Genomic DNA, 8,911 nt, shown 5'->3' on the forward strand with positions numbered 1-8,911 from the left:
ATATATATATATATGTATATATATATATAACCAAATTTTATTTAATCTCCTAAAGTATATATTTTGTGAATGTGTGCTGGATGTGTATGCCTGAAGTCTTATATATCATTCTATTTCTCATGTGTATATACAATATAATCATAGAAAATTTGTAGGTATTTTATCAGCAATGGCATCAACAAAATGTTGTACGTTTGGCAGTATATTCATATACACGTCATGAAACATCTTTTGAAATTGATTGCAAGTTTGTATTTTAATTACAATTGAATTATCATGGCATTAATCTTCCAATTGCTTCACAAGTAATAATTTAATATACAGTAGTTGTCTACTGCCTGAATAATGCACAAACGATTATGAAATTAGCGGTTTGAAAGGTAAAATAAAAGAACACAAAATTTGTACTAGCTGCAACGATTTTACTGTTTATCGTTTGTAAATGCGAGCTAGCTTGTCTGTGCTAGTTTAATCAAATTATTGATAAACAACCTAATATGATATATAAATTATAGTAAATAAGCTGGCATAGGAAGTTCCTACGATATTTACTGTCTGCATATTTGCCAAAATGGTAGTTGCAACTCTGCTTCTGCTTTGGTGCATCGCTAGGTAAATCAACTATGATAAATGAGGCATTTATTTTCTCCTCCGTTTAACACCTATAAACAAGACGTTGCTGAATATCTAATGAATCATATACAGTTCTAGAAACTAAAGATATTTCAACGCGTAGAGAACAATGGTCAGAATTTTTAAACGATATAGAATAAAATGAAAAATTTGAAATGCAACAATAATGGGACCTATAGAGTTAAAATTAATACAATATATTGTATTCCTGTCAGATATTTGACTCGCCAGGCCTGCACGACTCAATCACCTCCTCCCACAAACAGCACGCACAGAAAACTACATTCTATCGTTTTCCACAGGTTCCCTCCTTCTAAGGCCGTCTCCTAATTCTTTCATACTCCATTCTCTCCCTCTCAAACCTTGAACAACCACTATGCACTATCTGCCTCCCTCTCCCAATTACCAGCTGCAATTCCTGTCTGTATTAGAGCATTTTAAAGGCAAACCTTAAACCTTAGTTCAGAGTTATGCGCTGGACTCCTGCCACCCTCCAGCTCAACATACAATAGCTGTTTGGGCAGTGGCTCATCACTCATCCTTACCAAATGTCCCCCGCCACCTCAAACGTCTTTGAAAAATCACTCTTCTCTAGCACTTCCTCATTACTATTGGCTATTTTCCAGTTTATCCCCCAAATTTTTCTCCGACAAAATTGAGTGAATCGTTCCAGTTGCCTTACATGCTTTCTGTAAGCAACCCATGCCTTACTCTCATGCAGCAAATATGGCAGGATGAACGTGTTATATACCTTAACTTTAATTTGGGAAGATATATTATGTTATCCCCACAGGCACCTATAAAGCCTAGCAAAAGCACTACCAGCCCTGGTGATACTGCATGAAATTTTATCAAGACCAGCAGTGATCAAGGAACTTCCTAAATGAATAAAACTAGACACAATTTCCAACCTTTTTCCATTGACAGTTATAAAATGTTCTACGTATACCTTGTAGGGAGCAGGCTGGTTGTTTTTTTTCTGTCTTTTTTTAGAGTGATCATTATATCTAATGCTGCAGAAATAGCATTCACCATCTGCTGCATATCTTTCTGGGAATGTGCCAACAGCTCACAATCGTGTGCATATAGGAACTCAGTGAGGTGAGAATGCAGAATTTTCGATTTGGCATGGCGTCTTTTGAGATTGAACAGCTTTCTCGTTGTCCTATATCTCACATAGACCCCTTCAGTGCAATCTTCAAAAGCTATTTGAAAGACATAGCAAAATACATAGCAATGTAGGAGCAGGAATATCACCTTGTTTTACGTCATTTTCTACAGAAATTGGATCGGATTAGGTAACTCCGACATTAATTCTCACTTCCGTCTTGTCATGGAATTGTCTAAGCAATGTCACAAGTTTTTTCAAGGCATCCTAGCATTTTCAGGAGCTCGCGAAATGCAATTCAATTGATAGAATCAAGCGCTTTTGTTAGATCAATCAAAACCTGATATAAGTCCATATCCCGTTCGATGCACTTCTCTTACAACTGTCTAGCTGAAGATATTATATTCATAGTACTCCTAATATCCCTAACCCCACATTGCGATTCTGAGCTAGTAGCGTACATTGGCTGGTAATATGCCATACGCTTTCACCGTTTTCTCCACAGATTCTTCTTTGTTGTCTATTCTGTATTTTATGTAGTTCGTTCTTAGTGCTTGCTCTTGGGCAACACATATTAGAGCCTCCGTTTCCGGTTTTCTCTCGCTTTTAGTCATCCACGGTCATCTTTTTTCTCTCTGTCTCATCTTCAACATCGCTATGAAATTGGCCATGCATTCTTTTCTTTACCCACCTATTTTCAGTTTCATTCGTTTTCAGTTTCTTGTATAGAGCTTTATCATTGCAATCTTTCATCCTATACAAAGCCTGACCTTCCTACATCTAATAATAGTGGTTCTGTGGCATTTTACATACCATGCTATGTTGTTTTCTTCTGGTCTAATGCTGTGTTCGCATCCAGTAAGTCCTATTCCCCATCTTTTTTCTTGGTATATACAGTCTGTCTGTGTTATTAACTTCCTTTTCTTTCTGTCTAAGCTGTTTAGTTCGTCTACTGTCCATGCGATTACTCCTGCTCCATATCTAAGGAGTGAAATCACCCAGGTGTTGATAGCTTCGAACTTTTTCTATCCGTTTAATGTCGTCTTATTATTATTATTATTATTGTTCAGTAGTTTTATTTTTATAACGTGCTTTCACTTCACTACCGAGCGCAGCTCTGTACGCCTTGGGTATGTGCTGTGGTTTGCTGTGGTGCTCTTATGTTTACTGTATTGAAAGTGTTTTGCGTAGAATGTGTGCAGTACCCAGTAGTGCAATTTTCTGTATGTTATATATATTTGTAAGTCCTGGTATTTTTGTTATGTATTTGTCTGAATATTTTTTTTATTATACCTAAGGCACCTACTATGATAGGAATTGTTTCTGTTTTTAGATTCCACATTCGAGTTATCTCTATTTCCATTATTATTAATATTATTATTATTATTATTATTATTATTATTATTATTATTATTATTATTATTATTATTATTCAGTAGTTTTATTTTTATAGCGTGTTTTCACTTCACTACCGAGCGCAGCTCTGTGTGCCTTGGGTATGTGCTGTGGTTTGCAGTGATGCTCTATTATTATTATTATTATTATTATTATTATTATTGTTGTTGTCGTCGTTGTTGTTGTTGTTGTTGTTGTTGTTATTGTGTTTCACCTTTTTAAATTTGGTTTCCATTTCTTGCCGAGTGTCTTCTCAACCCCTACGACAATGTAACTAACTGTACACAATAGAAGGCCATTTCAATAAACACACCAGATATTTCATTTATATAGTCAGGTTATGTGATAGAAAAAAGTAAAAGGAAAAGGAAAAAAGGAAAGATAAAAGGAAAACGATGAAAAGAATAAAAGGAAAAAAGAAAACAAAAGACGAAGAAAAAAGAAAACAATTCGCAGCGATAGTGTTCACTGCGACAACACTCTTTTCAACACGTGTGACGTACCAGTTAAGACAATCGCTTACATGACCTATATGGATGATTCCGAAATAAATTTCTGTTCCTTTTTGGATCATGCCAAGATTCCATACAATTATTGGTATTGTAACCGTCTTGACATACCATATTTTTTCGATTTCTATCAGCAAACCTTTATATTTTTCGAGCTTCTCAAATTCTTTTGCCGTGATATCATGATCAGAAGGAATCTCCATGTTAATCAATAAACAGATTTTATTGGCTTGGTCTTCCACTGCAATATCCGGTTTACCAGCTTTGATGGTTTTGTCTGCATGTACTGGAAATTCCCAAAGAATCGTTAGATCCCCCCCCCCACCTGAGTTGCAGCAGCAGGAAGATGTTTATAGTATTTGGCAACAGCTTTCAATTTATGCCGACATATTAACTAGTGTAGATACTGACCAAAGTTGTTATGCCTTAATTTATATTCTACAGGTTCTAAAACTTTACATCCAAAGATTACATGGCCCACTCTTCTATTCTCATCGCCGCAGAAGAGGCAATTTGGTTCTACTCCATATCTCATCACATTGGCTTGGTAGTTTCGGGTCAATAACCTTTGATCTTCAGCAGCTAAGATGCTACGGGTAACATATTTGCCATGCAGAGGTTTCTATTCCCGCCTATCAGCCAGTTGCTCATACGATTTTTCTACCTTGCTATTGATTTCACATTCTTTGCCAGAACTGTTGCCGCCCTTCCATCATGCTGTTCAGCTTCGAGGTTATGCATGAATTCAATAGCAAATTGTTTGATCTCCGTTAGGACAGAATGAAGCTTCTTAAGCCTCTCGTGATTTTTAACGAGTTTTAGCATCCAGTCGTTAGATGTTTCAATATATTTGGCCAGTTCAATTGAGGTGGATTCGTAAGAGATTTCACATTAGATGAAGCCTCGACCTCGTTGGGCTCATGGAAGATAAAGAAAATCCGCGCCAGCCTTTTGGTAGTGCATCTTATTGCATGTCAGCAGCTTATGAATTACCCTGTCAATTCTCTTTATTTTACTGATATTCTAGTTCAATACATTAATGCTATAAATAACAACTAGAAGTGCTAACGAAATTATATCTAACATCTCGTTATATGCAGTTGGCTCAGATTTGAGGACTGCTCGAAATCTCCTGTAACATTTCTTTTTTATGTTCTCTTTAATGCTTGCATGCTGAATGCCAGAACTTTCATTTATTCCCAGGAATCTGTAAGTTTGTTCCTGCTCAAGTTCTTTTATACTTGTGCAATCATCTAACACGACTGAATTTAAGGTCTTCAATTTATCTTTCTGGGAAGTGGCAGATTTATCAAGACTAAGCTCTGTCTCGATGGTCCTCAATGAAGTCTTTCACAATACATAATGGCCTTCATGCTCATCATTGTCTTTGCATCAGTGTTTGAAGTTACTTGTATTTAAAATAGATGGTTTATTTTGTTATTGTCAACTTTATACACGTACCCTGTTCCGTTAAGCTTTAATGTGAGAGTATTAGAGCTATGCAGAAAATTAGAGGTGAAAGTGAATCATCTTAGGAAATGCCATATATGATGTTGATCTTATTTGAAGTCAGTACTCTATTAAAATAATATAATTGGAGATTCGTATTCCACAACGACATGTTATGTTTCAGGAAGTATGAAATAACACCAGGAATTTTGAAGATGTCCATCGATTTCAAGATCTATGAATGCGGTATGCTGTGAAAGGTTTGCTTTTATAATCAGTCCATGCAGAAGTGGGATTTCTGCGGTTATTATTACAGTCTCAAGGATCATGCGATTAACTGAGTTGATGTTTACGTCCACATGAGCCTCGTCGGTACCCTTTTTGTCGTGTAGGAAAATAATTTTCTGTTCCATTAATGCATAGAATTTTTTCCACGCGGATGGATGTTAGAAATGTTTGAGTGGTAGATACTCCTAGTATGAGTCGATAATTTTTGGAACAGTGGTTTCATTACCTTTTGCTAATCTATCAGGTGTTTTATTAGGATCTCCCTTAATTTCATTGAACAGTGAAATAAATGTTCGTGTGCGCACAGGAACGAGGCGAGCCAGAAATCTTTTCATCGTATCTTTATCGGGAGATTTCCATTCGTGAGCCTTCCTGAGTGTCATTCGTGAGTCTGCCATTATAATGCTTGATCCCATGCTTGATCTTGTAAATTTACGCTGAATTCTTCTGTGCGTCTAATCCAATATGAATTTTTATTGTATGTCCTCTCATCAGTACAAATAATGTTTCAAAGTTTTGCAACTTCTTCCATGGGAGGTGGGGTCTTTAATGGTTATTTTCTCCTGGTTGTAGTAGAATTTTTGCATTATGTATGTTGTTACCAAGCACCCATTACCTCGTATCCATACTTACGGCATACTAGCCAGTGAAGTTTTCGGTCTACCTTGTCGTATCTGCGCTTGTCCTTTTTCTGCACAATACTTTCACAAGTACTAACAATGTGAATCACGCTTTCGACCCACTTCCCACACAATGCTCGATGCTGGGCGGTGATGATTAGGCTTTCATTATTCAGTTTTAGATCACGCTTGCTGAGCCACCTCGATTATGCTTCCTCGTTTTTTACGTTGTTAGTTTCACAATGGAACTGACCATGTAATTCCATGCGGAATAGAGTCTTCCGTTTCCTATACGTGATTGGAATTCATTAGCCCTCTCAAGTCTATTTTTGGCAAATCTTTCTGCATTAGCAGCATTCTGTAGCACGTCTTGTTTACTGTTTAACAAATATTATGCCATGTTTCTTCTTTCACTGTTCATGTACTCCCGTAGCCTAATCAGCCCACATCCACCTTAACACGTTTCCATGTAGCGCCTGTGTACGTTCTCCTTAAGGTGGATGGCACCATGGATTATCATTCTCTTTCTGGTAGTGTGATAGATTTCTTTAATTTTATTTGAGTAAAATGTTGAACAAATTACGCAGAAAGTGTACAAGAGCAGACAGGACAAGTTAACCCAAAAGCTTTCACTGGCTACTATGCCGGAAGTATGGATTCGAGGTAATGGATACTTGGTACCAACATACACCCGAAAAGTTGTTGATATACTCTAAAGTGTCCGCCAAGTCTTAAAATTACCTTGGTATATTATAAACAAATGAAAAATAACATACGATGGATAACTGTGAGCTCAGTACAGCTGTTTCCTACATAACACATTAATAGAAGAATGGGAACATTACATCATTATAAAAGACCGTAAAAGAATATCGAAGAATACGCCGGGGTTGTATCTGTCGAGGCCAACTATGACGTAGGAGAATGACCAACTATGTTGGCAGTTTAGGTTAAGAATGTTGTTCTTGAAAGTGTTTAATTTGGTATCTAAGTTCAATGACCCGGTTGAGCATGAGTCTGCTAGTCTAGATCATGGGTAGACTGGAGCGGGTTGTATTACATAATTTATTATAGTAGGCTATGAGTTGTGGTAAGTAATTTTTCATTTGTTCATATATATATATATATATATATATATATATAAGGTGAAAATATCACCATATGAAGAAAACATAACCTTATTGACACAAAGAGTAAGAAAGAGTTTCTTCTAAAATAATGATGAAAAATATTCATAAAATAAACATCGGAAATAAAGCATACATTACATTATGAAAATATAAAATATACAATGAACAGAATAACAATGCTTAAAACTTTCATCTATTAAATATAGATAAATCTTAGCATTATTTGAAACAAGCAATGTCTTCTAACAGCATCGTTTTATGCAAAACTACAGTTGAAAAATACTCTAGTAACAGGAACATAAAGGAAATATAAATATATCAGGTTATCTATAGGGTAAAAGTATGCAGACTATCTGAGCTTCAGAACAGAGCGGAGCAGATAAACATCAGAAGCAAAATATAATAACACCACTTGAATCTTCCATGATAATTATGAAAGACTTTACCATCAGAATAAAAACCACTAGCAACTGGCCGATCCAGTAATTTAATAACGTCAGCAATGCATGTTGATATATCCAAAACGTGTATCTCAATCTATAGCAACAGCATTCTGCAAATTACTAAAGAACAGGGACTGAAGAACTGACCCGTTACTAGCGGAGAAAATAACAGTGGTTCACCAAAACACAGACAGTAAATAAAATAGTTGTAATCCGTGTACAAATATTATGGAAATATCTAACATTCATTCACTAGAACATCGTAGCTGCATATTTGCGAAATAATAACACCTTGCCAGCGGTGTAGAATGTATATCCGAAAGGCATGTATAGATGTAAAGAATTGCTATTGGTAAGCCGAGCCTTTATAGAAAGATCCAAAAGAGAAACTAATATCTAAGAATGACATACATTATTATGATATCTGTAGAAAGCAAAGTGCAGGTGGAGATCAGCATAGATATCTGAATATATTACGGAGCTCTGTAATAAACAAATAATATATCAGAAATATAGTGGTTGGGCTTTATGAATATTTGATAGAATGTTTCTTCCTTTACCATACTAGACCCCTCTGTATTTTGCCAGTAAAATCTTCATTTATCATTTGCACTACTTCTATTTAAGTCTTTATTTTTTTTAGTATACGCCATTGCATTCTGACTTGTACTATGATGGTCAAAAACAATTTACTCGTTCAATGAATATAATATAAATAACGTTGTAGAAGAACCAATGAAATAAAACAATGAAGCAGAAAAAATAATTAAATACGTAAAGTGAGAATATAACAAACTCAATTGTGTTCCTCGCCGTAGGAATAATATATTCTTGGCACATAGATTATGCTACTACACAAAATAAAGCAAATAAAAGAAAAACATGCCAGATATATTTTATTGGACGCAAGAGCTAACAAATGTACACTACAAACATTAGAACACTGGTCTGACATTAGAGAATATATTAACAATTACGAAAAAATAATAATGAAATATCAGCTGAACATCACTTACTACTAAATATACTTCGAAGTGAATCATACAGGAAACTTGGTTTGCTGAGTGAAATTCAGTTAGACAGAGTGTGTTTCTCAAATAGAAAAAAAAAAAATTAACGAATATTAAAACAACATAAAAAGAAAAGAACACGTGGGTGTATAGTAAGTAGCTTGCTTACCAACCACATGTTTCCGGGTTCCAGTCCCACTGCGTGGCACCTTGGGCAAGTGTCTTCTACTATAGTCTCGGGTCGACCAATGCCTTGTGAGTGGATTTGGTAGACGGAAACTGAAAGAAGCCCATCGTATATATGTATATATATGTATATATATATA

Source organism: Octopus bimaculoides, chromosome 1, assembly GCF_001194135.2.
Source record: "Octopus bimaculoides isolate UCB-OBI-ISO-001 chromosome 1, ASM119413v2, whole genome shotgun sequence".
NCBI lineage: Eukaryota > Metazoa > Mollusca > Cephalopoda > Octopoda > Octopodidae > Octopus > Octopus bimaculoides.